Source organism: Molossus molossus, unplaced genomic scaffold, assembly GCF_014108415.1.
Source record: "Molossus molossus isolate mMolMol1 unplaced genomic scaffold, mMolMol1.p scaffold_m16_p_4, whole genome shotgun sequence".
NCBI classification, from domain to species: Eukaryota; Metazoa; Chordata; class Mammalia; order Chiroptera; family Molossidae; genus Molossus; species Molossus molossus.
The window spans coordinates 46,018,393-46,039,507 of record NW_023425377.1 but is presented as its reverse complement, the minus strand read 5'-3'; the positions used below and the strand labels follow the sequence as shown (position 1 = coordinate 46,039,507).

Here is a 21,115-nt window from a genome sequence, read left to right as displayed (position 1 = left end):
ATATCATGTCATCTGCTAATAATGACAGTTTCACTTCCTCCTTTCCAATTTGGATCCCTTTTATTTTTTCTTTATGTCTGATTGCTGTGGCTAAGACTTCCAGTACAATGTTAAATAAGAGGGGCAAAAGTGGACATCCCTGTCTTGTTCCTGTTCTTAATGGAAATGTTTTTAGTTTCTGTCCATTGAGTATGATGTTGGCTGTAGGTCTTTCATATATGGCCTTTATTATGTCAAGATATGATCCCTCTATTCCCACATTGCTGAGCGTTTTTATCAGAAATGCATGCTGGATTTTGTCGAATGCTTTTTCAGCATCTATTGATATGATCATGTGGTTTTTTTCTTCATTTTGTTTATGTGGTATATCACATTTATTGATTTGCGAATATTGTACCAGCCTTGAATCCCTGGAATGAATCCCACTTGGTCATGGTGAATAATTTTTTTGATGTATTTCTGGATCCAATTTGCTAATATATATATATTTTTTATCCTCACCGAGGACATTTTTCCATTTTTTGTTCAGATATAGTAGGAGGGAGAGAGAGGAAGAGAGAGAGAGGGAAACATCGATGTGAAGGGACACATCGAGTAGCTGCCACCTGCATGACCAACCAGGGCTGGGGACAAACTGCAACCGAGGTACATGCCCTTAGCGGGAACCAAACCAGGGTCTCTCTGGACCGCAGGCCCATGCTCCAACCACTGAACCAAACTGGCCAGGGCCGATTTGCTAATATTTTGTCAGGATTTTGGCATCTATGTTCATCAGGGATATTGGCCTGTAGTTTTCTTTCTTCGTAGTGTCTTTTTCTGGTTTTGGAATTAGAATTATGCTGACCTCATAGAATGTGTTTGGAAGTTTTCCTTCTTCTTGAATTTTTTGAAATAGTTTGAGGAGAATGGGTGTTAGTTCTTTTTTGAATGTTCGGTAAAATTCCCCTGTGAAGCCATCTGGGCCTGGGCTTTTGTTTGCTGGGAGAGTCTTGATTAGATCTTCAATTTCCTTATTGGTCTGTTCAAGTTTTCTATCTCTTCCCAGTCCAGTTTTGGGAGACTGTGTGTTTCTAGAAATTTGTTCATTTCGCTTAGATTGTCAAATTTGTTGCCATATAGTTGTTCATAGCAGTTGTTAACGATCTTTTGTATTTCTGTGGTGTTGGTTGTTACTTCTTTTCTTTCATTTCTGATTTTGTGTATTTTGGTTCTCTCTCTTTGTTTCTTGGTGAGTCTAGCTAAGGGTCCATCAATCTTGTTTATCTTTTCGAAAAACCAGCTCTTTGTTTCATTGATCCTTTGAATTGTTTTTTTTGGTCTCTATGTCATTTATTTCTGCTCTGATCTTTAGCATTTTCTTCCTTCCACTTGCTCTGGCGTTTTCTTTTTGTTTGCTTTCTAATTCTTTAAGTTGTGAGGTTAGATAGTCAATTAGAAATTTTTCTTGTTTTTTTTTTGAGGTAGGACTGTAGTGCTATGAACTTCCCTCTCAGAACTGCTTTCGCTGCATCCCATAGATTTTGTGTTGTTGTGTGTTCAGTTTCATTGGTTTCCAGGAAGTTTTTAATTTCTTTCTTGATCTTCTTGGTGACCCATTCATTGTTTAATAACATGCTATTTAGCCTCAATGTGTTAATATGTCTTTGCATGTTCTTGTTGCAATTGATTTCTAGTTTCATGCCATTGTGATCTGAGAAGATGCTTGATATGATTTCAGTCTTCTTGAACTTGTAGAGATTTAGTTTGTGTCCTATCATGTGGTCTATCTTTGAGAATGTCCCATGTGCACTTGAGAAGAATGTGTATTCTGTAGTTTTGGGCTGTAATTCTCTGTAGATATCTATTAAATCCATTTGGTCTAGTGCTTCATTTAGAGTCATTGTTTCCTTGCTAATTTTTTGCCTAGAGGATCTATCCAGTGCTGTCAACGGGGTGTTGAAGTCCCCTGCTATGATTGTATTGTTGTTGATTTCTCTTTGGAAGTCCTCCAGAAGATTTTAAATATATTTTGGTGCTCCTATATTGGGTGCATATATGTTTATCAAGGTTATATCTTCCTGTTGGATAGATCCTTTCCATATTATGTAGTGGCTGTCTTTGTCTCTAGTTATGGTCTTCATTTTAAAATCTATTTTATCAGATATGAGAATTGCTACCTCAGCTTTTTGTTTGCTTTCTATTTGCTTGGAAAATTTTTTTCCATCCTTTCACTTTTAACCTATGTGAGTCTTTTGTTGTGAGGTGGGTCTCTTGTAAACAACATATAGATGAGTCATGCTGTCTTATCCAATCAGCTACTGTGTCTTTTTATGGGAGCATTCAATCCAGTTACATTTAAGGTGATTATTGATATGTACTTATTTATTGCTATTTTTGTTTAGTGTGGTCTATTTTTCTTCCCATTTCTACTGCTAATCACAGCAGTTCTTTTAACATTTCTTGCAGTGCTGGTTTGGTGCTCTTATATTCCCTTAGCCTTTTTATGTCTGGGAAGATCTTTATTTGACCTTCTATTTTGAATGATAGCCTTGCTGGATAGAGTAGTCTTGGATTCAGATCCTTGATTTTTATGACCTTTTTATTACTTCATGCCATTCCCTTCTGGCCCGTAGTGTTTCTTGTGAGAAGTCAGCTGAGAGCCTTATGGGGTTTCCTTTGTATGTAACCTGTTGCTTCTCTCTTGCTGCTTTTAGGATTCTCTCTTTGTCTTTAATTTGTGGCATTTTAATTACTATGTGTCTTGGTATGAGCCTGTTTAGGTTCTTCTTACTTGGGACTCTCTGTACTTCTTGAACTTGAATGCCTTCTTCCTTCACCAAATTAGGGAAGTTTTCTGTCACTATTGTTTTGAATATATTCTCTATCCCTTGCTCATTTTCTTCTTCTTCGGGGACTCCTATGATGCAAATATTATTACGTTTCCAGTTGTCCCACAGTTCTCTTAAGCTGTCTTCCTGTTTTTTAATAGTTTTTTCCTTTTGGTTTTCTGATTGGTTGATTTTTTCTACCCTGTCTTCTAATTCACTGATCCGGTCCTCAGCTTCCTCTACTCTGCTTTTTAAACCTTCCAATGTCTTTTTCATTTCTGATATGTCATTTTTTATCTCTTCTTGATGGTTTTCAATTTCCAATTGGCTTATTTTCAGTGTCTCTATGTCCTTACTCATGCTGTTCAGCTTCCTCAAGATCAGGGCTCTGAATTCTAGCTCTGTTAACATGCCTAATTGCTCCACAGTAATCTCATCTGCGTTGGAGGTCTCTTGCTCTTTCATTTGGCTTCTGTTTCTGTGTTTCACCATTTTGGCTATCACTGTGGGCTTTGGAGCCTGTCAAGTTTTTCCTGTGGTGTTGGTGTTCTGCTGTTTGTGGCTCCCTCTCCTGTGTTTAGATGAGCGAGGGGGGACCCACGTTAAACACCACTGTCAAGTCTTACTTTCTTGGTTAAAGTTGCTAGCCCAGGAAAGGTACTGTTATCCTCTAGCTTTTTGCCTGGAGGCCAACAGTCGAGGTTACTTGATGAGTTTTGGGTTGTCATTTGATTGAAAAACTGCCTCAGGTGCTTAGGGTAAGGGGATTTCCTGAGGGTGGGGCAGATGCTGGTTGTTAATGAGCCTCAATTCGCACTTCAATGGCCCACAGGGTGGGGTTGGATCTCTGAGGAAGGGGCTGCTGCCTCTCCCCAGAGCCCTTGGAAGGAGCAAGATGGCCACCGTCCTGCGTGGCTGCAACTCAGCAAAAACTCTGAGTGCCCCCAAATCCGGAGTGTCCCGACACAGTTCCAGTAATATGGACATTTTAATGATGTTAATTCTCCCAATCCATGAACAAGGTATGCGTTTCCACTTTTTTATATCTTCCTCTATTTCTTTTTTCAATGTCCTGTAGTTTTCTGCAAATAGGTCCTTTACTTCTTTGGTTAAGTGTATTCCTAGGTTTCTTAATTTTTTTGCCACAATGGTAAATGGGATCATTTTTTCAGTTTCTCATTCTGTGATTTCTTTATTGGTGTATAAGAATGCCGTCAAATTCTTGATGTTAATTTTGTATCCTGCTACTTTGCCAAATTCATTTATTACGTCTAGTAGATTTTTGATAGAGTCTTTAGGGTTTTCTATGTATAATATCATGTCATCTGCTAATAATGACAGTTTCACTTCCTCCTTTCCAATTTGGATCCCTTTTATTTTTTCTTCCTTTCTGATTGCTGTGGCTAAGCCTTCTAGTACTATGTTAAATAGGAGTGGCAAAAGTGGACATCCCTGTCTTGTCCCTGTTTTTAAGGAAATGTTTTTCATTTCTGCCCATTGAGTATGATGTTGGCTATAGATCTTTCATATATGGCCTTTATTTTGTCAAGATATGATCCCACTATTGCCACATTGCTGAGCGTTTTTATCAGAAATGGATGCTGGATTTTGTCGAATGCTTTTTCAGCATCTATTGATATGATCATGTGGTTTTTATTCTTCATTTTGTTTATGTGGTGTATCACATTTATTGATTTGCGAATATTGTACCACCCTTGCATCCCTGGGATGAATCCCACTTGGTCATGGTGAATAGTTTTCTTGATATATTGCTGGATTCAATTTGCTAGTACTTTATTCAGGATTTTGGCATCCATGTTATTCAGGGATATTGGCCTGTAGTTTTCTTTCTTTGTAGTGTCTTTTTCTGGTTTTGGGATTAGAATTATGCTGGCCTCATAAAATGAGTTTGGAAGCCTTTCTTCTTCTTGAATTTTTTGAAATAATTTGAGGAGAATGGGTGTTAGTTCTTTTTTGAATGTTCGGTAAAACTCCCCCGTGAAGCCATCTGGGCCTGGGCTTTTGTTTGCTGGGAGAGTCTTGATTAGATCTTCAATTTCCTTAGTTGTTATTGGTGTGTTCAAGTTCTCTATTTCTTCCCGGTGAAGTTTTGGGAGACTGTGTGTTTCTAGAAATTTGTCCATTTCGCTTAGATTGTCGAATTTGTTGTCATATAATTGTTCATAGTATCTGTTAACAATCTTTTGTATTTCTGTGGTGTCAGTAGTTACTTCTTTTCTTTCATTTGCAATTTTGTGTATTTTGGTACTCTCTCTTTGTTTCTTGGTGAGTCTAGCAAAAGGTCCATCAATCTTTTTTTTTTTTTTTTTTTTTTATATGAATTTTTATTTATTTTTTTGTTACAGATATTTTACCTTTTTACCCCATCGGCACCCCCCACCCTACCCCTCCCTCCACCCTGTCCCCGGCTTAGTTGTCCATGTCCATTGGTCATGCATACATGCATATAAGTTCTGTGGTTTATCACTTCCCACCCCCCCACCCCCCATCCCCTCTTCTGAGGGATGTCAGTCTGTGCCCTACTTCCATGTGTCTGGGTCTACTGTATTCCTCAGACTGTTATGTTCATTATATTCCGTATATAAGTGAGATCATGTGGTATTTGTCTTTTTCTGCTTGGCTTCTTTGACTTAGGATAATACTTTCCAGGTCCCTCCATGTCGTCTCAAAGGATAAGAGATCTTTCTTTCTTACTGCTGCATAGTACTCCATTGTGTATATGTACCACTGCTTTTTTATCCATTCGTCTACTGGTGGACACTTGGGCTGTTTCCAGATCTTAGCTATTGTAAATAGTGTTGCTATGAACATGGGGGTACATATATTCTTCCTGATTGGTGTTTCAGGCTTCTTAGGGTATATTCCCAGCAGTGGGATCACTGGGTCAAATGGAAGTTCAATTTTTAATTTTTTGAGGTAGCACCATATTATTTTCCATAGCGGCTGCACCAGTCTGCATTCCCACCAGCAATGTATTAGAGTCCCCTTTTCTCCACACCCTCGCCAACACTTGTTGTTTGATGATTTGTTGATGGCGGCCATTCTGACAGGTGTGAGGTGATACCTCATTGTTGTTTTAATTTGCATCTCTCTGATGATTAGTGATGTTGAGCATTTCTTCATATGTCTCTTGGCCATTTGTATGTCCTGTTTGGAGAGGTATCTATTCAGCTCCTCTGCCCATTTTTTAATTGGGTTCTTTGTCTTCCTTTTGTGGAGTTGTATGAGCACTCTATATATATTGGAAATTAACCCCTTATCTGATACATCATTGGCAATGATGTTCTCCCATACAGTGGGTTGCCTTTCCATTTTGATGATTTTTTCTTTTGCTGTGCAGAAGCTTTTTAGTTTGATGTAGTCCCATGTGTTCATTTTCTCCTTTATTTCTGTTGCCTTAGGTGATGTATCAGTGAAAATTCTGCTCCGTATGATGTCCGAAATTTTGTTGCCTACATTTTCTTCTAGAATTTTTATGGAGTCACGGGTCACATTTAAGTCTTTTATCCATTTTGAGTTTATTTTTGTGTATGGTGTAAGTTGATGGTCTAGTTTCATTTTTTTGCATGTAGCTGTCCAATTTTCCCAACACCATTTATTAAAGAGGCTGTCTTTCTCCACTGTATGCTCTTGCCACCTTTGTCAAATATTAATTGAGCGTATTGCCTTGGGTCCATTTCTGGGTTTTCAGTTCTGTTCCACTGATCTATGTGCCTGTTCTTGTGCCAGTACCAGGCTGTTTTGGTTACAGTCACTTTGTAGTATAACCTGATATCTGGTATTGTGATCCCACCTACTTTGTTCTTCTTTTTCAAGATTGCTGTGGCTATTCGGGGTCTTTTTTGGTTCCATATGAACTTTTGAAGTATTTGTTCTAGTTCTATGAAATATGTCGTTGGTATTTTGTTGGGGATTGCATTGAACCTATAGATTGCTTTGGGTAGTATGGACATTTTAATTATGTTAATTCTTCCAATCCATGAACAGGGTATGTGCTTCCACTTTTTTATATCTTCCTCTATTTCTTTTTTCAATGACCTGGAGTTTTCTGCAAATAGGTCCTTTACTTCTTTGGTTAAGTTTATTCCTAGGTATCGTAATTTTTTTTGCGCAATGGTAAATGGGATTGTTTTTTCAGTTTCTCTTTCTGTGAGTTCATCACATCAATCTTGTTTATCTTTTAACAAAAATCCAGCTCTTTGTTTCATTGATTCTTTGAATTGTTTTTTTTTGTCTCTATGTCATTTATTTCTGCTCTGATCTTTATTATTTCCTTCCTTCCACTTGCTCTGGGGTTTTCTTTTTGTTTGCTTTCTAATTCTTTAAGTTGTGAGGTTAGACAGTCAATTAGAAATTTTTCTTGTTTCTTGAGGTGGGCCTATATAGCTATGAACTTCCCTCTCAGAGTTGCTTTTGCTGCATCCCATAGATTTTGTGTTGTTGTGTGTTCAGTTTCATTGGTTTCTAGGAAGTTTTTAATTCCTTCCTTGATATCCTCGGTAACCCATTCATTGTTTAATAACGTGTGGAGATTAATTTTTGTCCTATCGTGTGCTCTATTTTTGAGAATGTCCCATGTGCACTTGAGAAGAATGTGCATTCTGTAGTTTTGGGATATAATTCTCTGTAGATATGTATGGAATTTATTTGGTCTAGTGCTTCATTTAGAGTCTCTTTTTCCTTGCTAATTTTTTGTCTAGAGGATCTACCCAGTGGTGACAACGAGGTATTGAAATCCTCTGCTATGATTGTATTGCTGTCAATTTCTCCTTTGAATTCCTTCAGAAGATTTTAAATATATTTTGGTGCTCTGTATTGGGTGCATATATGTTTATCAAGGTTTTATATTCTTGTTGGATAGATCTTTTCAACATTATGTAATGGCCTTCTTTGTCTCTAGTATGGCCTTCATTTTGAAATCTATTTTTTATCAGATATGAGTATTGCTACCCCGGCTTTTTTTTGCTTTCCATTTGTTTGGAAGATTTTTTTCCATCCCTTCACTTTCAACCTATGTGATTCTTTTGTTGTGAGGTGGGTCTGTTGTAAAGAACATATAGATGAGTCATACTTTCTTATCCAATCAGCTACTCTGTCTTTTTTATCAGAGCATTCAGTCCATTTACATTTAAGGTGATTATTTATATGTACTTATTTATTGCCATTTTGGTTTAGTTTGGTTCTATTTTTCTTCCTATTTTTTCTACTAATTACAGCAGTCCTTTTAATATTTCTTGTGGTGCTGGTTTGGTGCTCATGTATTCCCTTAGCCTTTTTTTTTGTCTGGGAAGCTCTTTATTTGACCTTCTATTTTCATGACAGCCTTGCTCGTTAGAGTATTCTTGGATTCACATTCTTGTTTTTTATGACCTTGAATACTTAATGTCATTCCCTTCTGGCCTGTAGTGTTTTCTGTGAGAAGTCAGCTGAGAGCCTTATGTGGTTTCCTTTGTAGGTAACGTGTTGCTTATCTCTTTCTGCTCTTAGGATTCTCTCTTTGTCTCTCACTTTTTGGCATTTTAATTACTATGTGTCTTGGTGTGGTCCTCTTTGGGTTCTTTTTACTTGTGGCTCTCTGTGCTTCTTGAACTTGAATGCCTTCTTCCTTCACCAAATTAGGGAAGTTTTCTGTCACTATTTCTTCAAATATATTTTCTAACCCTTGCTCATTTTCTTCTTCTTCGGGGACTCCTATGATTAAATATTCTTACATTTTGAGTTGTCCCACAGTTCTCTTAAGCTGTCTTCCTATTTTTAAATCATTTTTTCCTTTTGGTTTTTTGATTGGTTGATTGTTTTTCTACCCTGTCTTCTAATTCACTGGTCTGGTCCTCAGCTTCTACTTTGCTCTTTAGACATTCCAATGTGTTTTTTATTTCTGATATGTCACTCTTGATCTCTTCTTGGTGGTTTTTAATTTTCAATTGGTTGATTTTCAGCATCTCTATGTCCTTACTCGTGCTGTTGAGCTTTCTCAAGATCATGGCTCTGAATTCTAGCTCTGTTAACTTACCTAACTGCTCCACATTGATCTCATCTTCAGTGGAGGTCTCTTGTTCTTTCATTTGGCTTTTGTTTCTGTGTTTCACTATTTTGGCTATCACAGTGGCTTTTGGAACCTGCCACATTTTCCCTGTGGGCATTGGTGTTCTGTTTGTGGCTCATTTCCTGGGTTTAGATGAGCAAAGGAGGACCCACGTTACACCGCTGTCGAGTCTTACTTTTCTGGTTAGAGTTGCTAGCTCAGGAATTGTACTTTTATCCTCTAGCTTTTTGCCTGGAGGCTGGCAGTCCAGGTTACTTTAAGAGTTTTGGGTTGTTAGTTGATTGAAAAACTCCCTCAGGTGTTCAGTGTAAGGGGATTTCCCAAGGGTGGGGCAGATGCTGGTTGTTATTAAGCTTCAATTTGCATTTCAAGGCCCACAGGGCGAGGTTAAATCTCTGAGGGAAGGATTGCTGCCTCCTCCCAGAGCCCTGGGAAGGAGCAAAATGGCCACCATCCTGCATGGCTGCAACTCAGCAAAAGCTCTGAGCACCTTCAAAATCCTGAGTGTCCCCCACAGTTCCAGTCCAGTCTGCCCTCCCTTTGCTGGAGCCCAAAGTGAGTGGCCGTGGTTATTTTAGTGTCTGTCCCAGCTCTGCACTGTTGAGCCACTTGGGCGTTTAACCCTCGGGCACTGCTCCCACTAAGAGCACTGCTGAGCTGCCGACCTTGGGCTTCCAGCCCCCATCTCACACCTGCAATCCTACCAGGATCAAGTCAGTGTCCCTGGTTATATGGTCCTCGCAAGCTGCTTTTCTATTGCTTTTTCCTGTTGATTTGTCTGTGTTCAGTTGTAATTCCAGCTTGGTCCTGGGAGATGGTCTGTGTAGCTTTTATTCACTCTGCCGCCATTTTGGAATCTGTGTATTTCTTGATGTTAATTTTGTATCCTGCTACTTTGCCAAATTTATTTATTAAATTTAGTAGATTTTTGATGGAGTCTTTAGGGTTGAATAATGAGTTTTACTTCCTCCTTTCCAATTTGGAACCCTATTATTTTTCCTTCTTGTTTGATTGCTGTGGCAAAGACTTCCAGTACTATGTTTAATAAGAATGGTAATAGTGGGCATCCCTGTCTTGTTTTTGTTATTAAAAGAAATGCTTTTAGTTTTTGCCCATTGAGTATGATGTTGGCTATAGGTTTTTCATATATGGTCTTTATTATGTTGAGATATGATCCCTCTATTCCCATTTTGCTTATCAGAAATGGGTGCTGAATTTTGTCAAATGCTTTTTCAGTGTCTATTGATATGATCATATGGTTTTGTATCTCATTTTGTTTATGTGGTGTATCACGTTTATTGATTTGCAAATATTCTACCTGCCTTGCATCCCTGGGGTCAATCCCATTTGGTCACGGTGAATTTTTTTTAATGTATTGCTGGATCCTATTTGCTAACATTTTGTTAAGGATTTTGGCATCTATGTTCATCAGGGATCTTGTTCTGTAGTTTTTTTTTTTGTAGTACCTTTATTTGGTATTGGGATTAGGGTTATGCTGGCCTCATAAAAAGAGTTTGGAAGTTTTCCTTCTTCTTGAATTTTTTGGTATAGTTTGTGGAGAATGTGTTTCAGTTCTTCTTTGAATGTTAAGTAAAATTCTCTTGTGAAGCCATCCAGGCTTGAGCTTTTGTTTGCTTGGAGTTTTTAAATTACATCACCAATTTTCTTAGTTGTTACTCATCTGTTCAAGTTTTCTGTCTCTTCCCAAGTCAGTTTTGGGAGACTGTGTAATTCTAGAAATTTGTTCATTTCACCTAAGTGGTCTAATTTGTTGACATAGAATTGTTCATAGTATTTTGTTTTTCAATTAGACAACTTTTACTAAATGAAAAACCTACATTTAAAATGTGCTTTAAAACAAAATGGAATCAGAAATAAAGACATATGCATTTCAAAGATTGTTGCATTGTGCTGAAAATCAAATCTCTTGCAGTAATACAATACACCAATTCATAAAATGTAAGTTAATAGAATTCTCAATTTAACATTTTAAAAGACAATATTAAAGTCAAGAATTTCACATCTATGGCAGAATATATAGAAGGGCATTATAAATATGGTGTCTATCCCTATGAAGCTTACAAATTTAACAATACTTAATAAAAGTTCTTAGAATCACATCCAGAAGTATCGCATCTAAAAACCACAAATCTGTGTCCTCTAAGTTTTCCTTATAAAATGTTTATGTTCACTTTTCTACTCTTGCCATTTGTTAACACTAACCCTTAAAAAAGAGAGAGAGAACAGAAAAAGAAATACAAAAAATCCTTGGTTGTGTACAGAAACTATTGCTACTATAGTTCACTACAAAGCATGTCTATACAATATCATATGAACTTTGATCATGAAAAATCAGAATAAAAATCTTTAGTGACGTAAGCCTTACAATTATATACAACATTCACATGGCAATATTAGACAGTTAAGCACCTACTGCCCATAGTTGACAGAATGTCCGAATGACCATCATTCATTTAAATATGTCCTTCGTACACACAGGGATAAAGAGGTAGTGTCAGCTTTCCAATTCTTGTCAAAAAGGATTCTCATGTTTTGTGGACCTAAAAACAAAAAACAATGACAACAACAAAAACCCAAAAACAAAACCAATGTAGGTGAGAGTGTTACCAGAAAGTTAAGCATGCCAAAAGGTATTCCATGCAAATTAAAACCTAAAACCAAGGTACCACATAACCACATTACCAACTCGTTGGGTAATACTATATGAGCCTTATCTTAAAATTAAATGAAATGCTACTACACGATAAAGCATCAATCAGTTAAAAATTAGAGTGCACAAATCAAAATCTGAGGCAATTTTTGTATGAAGCAAAATATTTACTATCGGCTGTAAAGTTTGCCCAAACTGTTTGATTAAATCACTGGATTGGACAGTTTGCATACTTTTAAAAATATCAACCTCTAAAATTTCTTTTTATGGTAATGAGGCATAAGTTTTTTTTAGTTAGGTCAAATAGATTCATAAGTAAATAAGCAAAAGAAAATAATAGTTGATGAATGTCCTTAAAACTTGTCCCATATTTCACTTTTTAAAATGTTTAGGGAAACATGGTTAAAATATTTGCCATTATTCCAGCAAAAACAAACAAACAAACAAACAAACAAAACAAGCTCAAAATAATTAAACAACCAAGCAACACTAAAACCACATTACACAGATGGATCATCATGCTTTCATCTGGTTTAAATATTACATCTAGTTTAATTGGGATGCTGAATTTTCAACATTAAAATCTGTGATAAGTGAAGATGTAACTTTAATGGGTAATTCTGAATTTGGATTTAACTTTGTTGAATATTATAACAGAGTATACTTATTACAATACAGTGTAGCACATCTTTCTATTAGAAAAAAAGTTATGATTTTTTTTACCAATTTCCTTAAGTTAAAGGTGTGACACCATAAAGGGTGTCAAATGGCTAGATGATTTTACAGTGCACACTTATATACTATGAAGTATGTCCTTAACAAATCTGATGGTTTCTTTACACAGTTCTTTTCCTCACCTTGTCTTCAGTAGATTAGCTATTTGAAGTGGAGTGACGGGAGGTCCTGAATTCAGTCCACCATACTGGTAATCAGCTTTCTTTTCAGATGGTTTTAATAACTGAAATGAACACATCCAAGTTTCATCCACACTCATCATTCCACCAGCATTATCAAATTCACCACAGTAATTTGGGGCTGAAAATAGGGTTATCAATTGTCATTTAGCAAAAAATTCATATCCATCTTCCACTACCTGATGAGCTCAACAAATCAAGTCTAAATCATGACGATTTAGAAATTTACTGACTACATCAGCTTCAAAAGTGAAGGAAACACCACAATCATTTTCTCCCCAGCCTTGCACATTCTTTTCTGGGTCAGACAACAGCAAGTCACAGAGCAAACTTGTTTCAGGGACATCAATGGGTCTCATAAGTCTCCAAATCTGCTCCATAGATTGAAGGCCTGGTGACAGCCCTCCATGACAACAGATCTCATCCACAATGGCAGCTAAGGCAGACAGTTGAACAATCAATGAAGGTCTTCCACAATTTAATATTAAACCTTCGTTTGCATTCATCATAGAATCCATAAATGTGATTGATGCTAGCACACTCATGGTTTCCTCTTAAGAGAAAGAAGTTCTCTGGATATTTGATTTTATAAGCCAATAGCAAACAAATGGTTTCCAAAGACTGCTTTGCTCTGTCCACATAATCTCCTAAGAAAAGATAGTTGGCTTCTGGTGCAAAGCCTCCATATTCAAATAATCACAGTAAATCTGTACACTGTCCACGAATATCTCCACAAATTTTCAGCGGTGCTTCCAATTCCAAAAGAATAGGCTGGCTGACAAAGATCTCGTGGGACTTGATACATAAGCCCTGAACTTCTGCTTCAGTCATCTGCACAATCTTTCCTGGAGGACATCCTCGTACCTCCAGCAGTCGGGTCATGAGACTGTCCATGGTCAGCTCCCTGCCCGCCATCTTGTCGGTGCTGGACGCTCCTTCTGGCAGTGGGAACCAGGGCTTCTCAGCGGGGAGGCTACGGTACCAGTGTGGCCCTTGGCTCCAACTCCACACCGCTCTGCCCCACCACCGCCGCATGCAGCTGGAGCAGGCGCTGGCGCCCATGGTATTTTTTAACAATCCTTTGTGTTTCTGTGGTGTCAGTTTTTACCTCTCTTTCCTTTCTAATTTTGCTTATTTGGGTCCTCTCTGTTTCTTGGTGAGCTTGGCTAAAGGTTCATCGATCTTGTTTATGTTTTCTTTTTTATGTTTTTGTTTATTATTTTATTTATTTATTTTTATCTTTATTGTTGAAAGTATTACATATGTCCCCCCCCACAGATCCCCTCCTCCCTGCTCCCATCCCCCTCCTGCCTTCCCCACACTATTGTCTGTTACCGTTATTTAATGGTATAAGTTCCTTTGTTTATCTTTTCCCACCCACCATTCCCCTTCCTCTGAGGTTAAAATCAACATCCACTTAACTACTCAGCATTCCCTTCCTAAAACTGGAGATTAACAGTCTCCTCTATAATATGCTTTCTTATCACTTGAGTTGTATGCTTACAAAGAGTTGAGTTTTTTCAAAACCTGTTGTATTTCTACTTGTAATTATAATTACATAATTAAATGATACAAATATCCCAATTTGTGAGTAAAAATATAGAGTTATTGCTTCTTTGAAAAATAAATTTAATGTTTTGAAAAGACACAATAAAAGAGAATTGCTGAATGTAAGGTCTGCGAGCTCTGGGGAGTCACATGACCGAGGAGTCACATGACCGGGAAATAGCTGGCCCTTGGAGACATCAAAAGCACAATCAAATACTTTCCCTCTTTGTTATGTAGAATCAAGTACATCCCCTCTTTGATCCTCAACCCCCCCCCCCTATAAAACTGTCCTGGGTGGCCATAACAGTGTGACTTCCCTGGCCCCTGCCATGTGGACCAGCAAACCTCGCCCAGGGATGCTTCAATATCTTGACCGCTTTTGTGGCTCCATTTCTCTTTCTTCCTCAGTGAGATATCTTACATCTGATGCTGAAACCTGGGAGGAGCCTGAGCCTGCCTGGGCCACTCCTCTCCCTCCCGAGGAAGACCAAGGACCACCGACCTTCCACCCAGTTTGGCGCACTGTGTGGTAAGTCCCCCTGCCTCTGGCCTCTCCTCAGTTCCCTCCGCCTCCAGGGCTCCCTGTCTGTAATCGCAGCTGCATCAGGGACCTCCTATCTGTTCTGAGTGTGTGGGGTTCCACGGAAATGTCCTATAAGCCCTCTCCCCCCCCCCCACCACTCTATCCATCTGTCTGGTAACCAGACACCAATTCTCATCTCTGATCACTTCAGGACTGAGGCCAACCATGGGCAATCAGGAATCTCGACCAGATCCAAAAACACCTCTAGGGTGTCTCATTTTAAATCTCAAAAATAGATCCCTCCCTAAAGAAGAAACTGTTCTTCTTCTGCACTGTGGCCTGGCCAAAATACCCACTGGACAACCAGTCCAGATGGCCTCCTGAAGGGACTTTCGATTTTACCATACTCACTGACTTAAAAAACTTTTGCTAAAGAAATGGGAAATGGTCGGAAATCCTATACATTCAGGCTTTTTGGTATTTGCAATCCCGTCCTAACCTCTATGTCTCCTGTTCCACGGCACAAGTCCTCCTAACTAAAGACACCCCCTGCAGAGCCTTCGCTCCTGACCTCTCATTTGCCAACCCTCCAGAGGAACTGTCTTCACTTCCCATCCAGCCTGACCCCACTCCTAACTCTCTTCCACCTTACCCTGCCCCATCCGCCTCTAACCCTCCTCCACCCTCCACTCTCTCCTCCTGTCAGCACTCACACGTGGTCACATCATGACCCACGGGAAGGAGCTGACCTCCTCTGTCCTCTCTGTGAGGTAGCGGGAGCACAGTGACTTTTGCGGGTCCTTGTCCCCCTTTCTCTCTCCGATCTATCCACTATCAAAAGGCATTTAGGATCTTATTCTACCAACCCCAAAGTCTTTATTAAAGAGTTCAGATATCTCACTCAGGCTTATGATCTTACCTGGCACGATCTCTATGTCATTATGTCCTCTACCCTCACCCCCGATGAACGCAATCAGATCCGAACACTGGCAGGAGCCCATGCTGACAGGTACATCTTACAGACAACCATATGCCCATCGGGACTCAGGCAGTCCCCAGTTGGGCTTATCAAGCAGGGCAAAACGGTAGATGGAGGCAAGACCAAATGGTCCAATGCCTCTCGGCAGGCATGCAGAATGCAGCCCAAATGGTAGTTAACTACGACAGACTAAGAGAAGTCACGCAGGAACCTGATGAGAACCCAGCTCTATTCCTAAACCATCTGACTGAGACTATGGTTGTCCACACCCAATGGACCCTGCCTCAGCAGCAGGGGCCACAGTCTTAGCTACTCATGTTATCTCCCAGTCAGCTCCAGATATTAGAAAGAAACTTAAAAAGGCAGAAGAGGACCCTCAGACCCCTATCCGAGACCTGTTGAACATGGCATTTAAAGTCTTTAATTCCCAGGAGGACAAGGCTGAGGCCACTCGTCAGGCCCGAACGCAGCAGAAGGTAAACCTCCAAACCCAGGCTCTAGGGGCAGCCCTGAGGCCAGCAGCCCAGCATGGGCAGGGTACAGGGTGCGCCCGACCTAAGGAACGTAACGTCTCTGGGCCGCCGAAGGGAACCCCACCAGGGGCCTGCTTCAAATGTGGCAATGAAGGCCACTGAGCCTGTCAATGCCCATGTCCACGGCCACCTACAAAACCATGCCCAGACTGTAAACAGCCTGGTCACTGATGGAGTGATTGCCCTCTCCAGGTGACAGGCTCATCCTTAGCGCCTCCACACAGAGGACAGGCCGGCCAAACCGGCCCATCACTTGAGCTCCTCAGCCTCCTGGATGACTGATGCATCCCAGACTCAAGGACCCCAATCACACTTGCTGAGCCCAGGGTAAAGCTGCAGGTAGCGGATAAGTCCATCTCATTCCTGGTTGACATGGGGGCTACCTTCTCTGTTCTGCCATCACACTCCAGGCCTCTAGTCCCTTCTCAGGTCTCAATTATGGGAATTGATGAGACACCCTCCTTTCCTCTTGGCACACAACCTCTGTCGTGCAGTCTAGACGGATACCCGTTTTCACACTCCTTCCTAGTTATGCCCTCTTGCCCTGGGCCCCTCCTGGGCAGAGACATATTACAAAGTCTTGGGGCTACTATCCAAATGATATCACTCCAGACAACTTACTCTCATGTTCTCTTACCCCTCCTCACCGAAGACTCTCCCACGACCACAGACCACCCTCCTTCTCTCAAACCCCCTATCTCCCCAGACGTTGTCAACCCTCAAGCCTGGGACACCTTGATAATAACCACCCGCCACACTCCCATTCAAATTCAACTGAAGGACTCTTCACAATACCCATTGAGGCCCCAGTTCCCCATTATGGTGACTCACCACTGGAACCTCAAACCTATAATTACCTGTCTCTTAAGTCAGGGTCTGCTGATTCCCACCAACTCACCTTGCAATATCCCTATCCTTCCTGTTTGAAAACCCTCAGGGGCTTACTGCCTCATCCAGAACCTACGTTTGATAAATGAGGCAATTATCCCCCTCAATCTGGTAGTCTCCAACCCTTACACCTTACTTTCACACATCCCCCTGGTACCACCCACTTTACTGTCCTCGACCTTAAAGATGCTTTCTTTACTGTTCCTCTTCACCTGGATTATTACTTCCTATTTGCCTTTACCTGGACCAACCTGGACAGCAACATAGCTCAGCAACTCACCTGGACTGTCTTGCCACAGGGGTTTTGAGACAGCTCACACCTATTTGGACAGGCTCTGGTGTGGGATCTCGCTTCCTGTTCACTTGAGCCCAGTACCCTCCTTCAATACGGAGATGACCTCCTCCTTTGCAGCCCTTCACTGTCCGCCTCAAGACAACATACTGCTACTCTCCTTAACTTCCTCGGCTCCAGGGGATACCGTGTCTCCTCTGCTAAAGCCCAACTTCACACCAAGTCTGTCACTTACCTAGGTGTTTCTCTAACCCCTAACACCAGGGGCCTTACTCTAGACTGGACCCAAGACCTCCATAATCTCCAGCCACCCAAGACTGTGGAACAGATCTTCTCCTTCCCTGGTTTGATCGGTTTCTCTAGGCACTGGATACCTAATTTTGCCCTCCTGGCCAAGCTCCTCTATGCAGCAGCCAGAGAGGCCCCTGCAGGACCTCTCACCTCACCCAGCGCCATAAAAAGGGCCTTCTCCACCCTCCGGGACACTTTAATCTCTTCCCTTCCTCTCACTCTGCCTGATTCCAGACGCCCTTTTCACGTTTTCACAGACGAAGAACATGGGAATGCGGTAGGAGTCCTGGCCCAACCGATAGGACCTACCTACCGCCCAGTGGCGTACCTCTCCCAGCCCTGCCTTCGAGCGTTAGGTGCCACAGCTGAACTTGCAAAAGAAGCAACTACACTGACCCTATGCCAACCTATATCTGTTTTCTCGTCACACAGACTCACTGACCTTCTCTCACATAAATCTCTTTCCCTGCTAGGTCCTTCCTGGATACCCTCCCATCACTCTTTCACCTTCCCCCCGGCTCAACCCAGCCACCTGACTTCCAATTCCGGCTGTGCTACCAGAACCTTCTCACTCCTGTACTGAACTAATAGACTTTCTCAACAGGCCTCATGAGGGGCTGTCGGATTCCCCTCTAGAGGACCCAGACCTTGTCCTCTGTGTGGACGGGAGTTCAACCCTGGGGCCCCAAGGACTGCGGCGGGTGGCCTGCGCGGTGGTCACCATCTCCTCCACCCTAGAGGCCCAATGCCTACCAGACGGCACCACTTCCCAAAAGGTAGAACTCACTGCCCTTGCACGGGCACTCACTCTAGCCCAAGGGAAATGGGTAACCATTTACACCAACTCTAAATATGCCTTTCTTATCACCTGTAGCCACTCTGCACTCTGGAAAGAATGGGGATTCCTCACGACCAAGGGCTCCCCCATAATAAATGCTACCCTTATCTCTAAGCTCCTGGACGCTCTCCTGTTACCTGCTGAGGTGGCTGTGGTACATTGCAGGGGACATCAAACCTCACAAGACCCTGTTGCCCTAGGGAATGCTCGGGCAGATGCTACAGCTCAGGGCCTCGCTGGGGGCACTTCCCCTGCCCCTATCATGTTTCTCTTCACCCCCATCAAGCCCTCATATACTCCTCAGGAAGAAGAAACTCTCCTCCAGAAAGGAGGAAAACTATCCAAGGATGGTTATTTCTCGGAGACAAAATTGCCCTGCCGAGAAAATAGGCTACAGCCCTCCTCTCTGACACCCACTGTTTCCCCTTTACCGGTTTCTGCAACCACTCTTTTTCTTTCCAGGCCTCCAACAGACAATTGAAAAGATACACACAGCCTGTGCCATCTGTTCCAAAACCTCCCTGCGAGGGGGTCTCCGCCCCCATTTTCCCACCCACTAAATGAGAGGACATCAGCCAGGCCAAGATTGGCAGATTGATTTCACTCACATGCCTTCTCACAAGAAACTCCACTACCTCCTAACCTTTGTTGATACCTTTTCAGGATGGATTGAGGCCTTTCCTACCCCTTGGGAAACAGCCAACATCGTTGCCTCTATCCTCATTGACCAGATCATTCCATGATTTGGGCTGCCTGCCATGATCCAATCAGACAACAGGCTGGCCTTTACTGCCCAGGTGGTTCAGCAGGTAGTGGACTCCCTCAACATCACCTGGAAACTCCACGTATCATACTGTCCCCAATCATCTGGTAAAGTTGAACGGGCCCATAGCATCCTGAAAAACCACTTAACCAAACTCTCTGAGGCCAGACTCTCCTGGCCAGTCCTTCTTCCCTTAGCCCTCACCAGGATTAGGGCTACCCCACGGGGCCCCACCGGACAGCCCTTTTGAACTGGTGTATGGCAGACCATTTCTTATTAACCACAGTTTACCCATTAACCCCCCACCTCTTGCCCCCTATCTCCTCTTCCTATCGCTGCTCTGACATCCCTTAAGGGAACATGCCAACCAGACCCTTCCACCTTTGGGGAGCTGCAATGACACTCAGACCACAGTTTCTCTCCAACCAGGGGACAGTGTCCTTCTACAAGAACTTCCGCCTGGCTCCTTACAACCCAGGTGGATAGGACCTCATACAGTAATTAACCACCCCCACAGCAGCCAATCTCCTGGGCAGGCACCCTGGTAGCATGCTTTCCGCCTCAAACTGGCTCCACACCAGGATCACTGGTGGTGTGAGCCCTTCGGCCCCATCTGCCTCTGGATTACCCAGAACCCAGCCCCTATGGCTCCTCCTCCTTCTGACCCTCCCTCAGGGAAACTTCACCACAACTAAGTGGATCAATGCCTATGTCTGGTGGTTCTATATTCAAGAAAGCTGGACACAAAATGGGACAACTTCCACTCATGTCATAGCCACAGGGGACTGCCAGCCTGGCAGCTGTCAGGCAGCAGTAACTATCATGGCCCCACAATCTAAAATAAAAAGTTTACCTGATGCAGTTAGTTCTGCTGTCTGCTTCATCCATGATCAGACTCAAGACTACTGCTGATGGTGGCCTGAGACATATGGAGGTTGTCCCTACCACTCATGTGAAAGAAATTTCATCAGGCCAAGTGATTTTAAACTCATTACCAAGGACTTCTGGGATCAGAGATGGGTAAATGGGGTAGAGGGAAAACTCTATAGATGGCACAGAGATGCTTACCCATCAGGTACCCTGAAAATTTTTTGGACTAATACCCACATCGTCTCAGAAGCCATAGAACAACTGGGCCATGTGTCCAGCGTCATCCTCCGCAATGAGGCTGCTCTGGACAGCCACCTACAGCCTCAGCAGGATGCACACTCTAATCCATTCTTCTGGTTGGCCTTGATACACCAAGGGACTGAAATCCTAAACCACACCGGACTGGGTAATGTTACTGACTGCTTCATGTGTGCTTTTCTTGGCCATTCATGGCAGTTCTCCTAATCCAGGGCTTCAGCAATTTGACTCTAGCCCCCAGCCCATCCTTTTCTCCACTAACAGAGATACCCCTATTCCGGGAATTCCTCACCCAAAACTTCTCTATCTGTTACATAGGCTCTTCTACCCTCTCATCTCTCTTGCACCTCCAGTATCACTGTCACTGCCTTACTTAATGCACCACCTGGAGGATTCTTTTGGTGCAATGAAACCCTAACCAAATCTATATATGCCTCATCCCCCTTTCCCTGCCTATCAGTCACTCTGGTATCCCAACTTATGATGTATGGCCAAGCAGAGCTCCTTTCCTTACTATCTTCACCAGCCCACTGGGAAAAGAAGAACAGTTTTCCCCCCAGTCCTAGTGGGCTCTCTCTAGCCTCCTCCTTCATTGTTGCAGGTATGGGAGGTGGTGCCATAGGCCACAGTATAACAACTGCTTCCCAGTTGGAAGAAAAATTGCACATAGCTGTAGAGGTGTCAGCAACATCCCTAGCCTCTCTCCAGTGCCAGATCACTTCCCTTGCTCAGGTTACACTCCAAAATTGACGGGCACTAGACCTACTAACAGTGGACAAGGGGGGGACCTGCCTCTTCCTCAAAGAACAATGCTGCTAATATATCAATGAGACTGGTCTAGTAGAAGAAAATATCAACATCCTGAATCACCTG

General features: G+C 42.0%; 1 pseudogene; it reads right to left on the bottom strand.

Moving 5' to 3' along the window:
* Window positions 1-12,398: 12,398 nt before the first annotated feature.
* LOC118615830 lies at window positions 12,399-13,374 on the bottom strand (annotated as a pseudogene).
* Window positions 13,375-21,115: the final 7,741 nt, after the last annotated feature.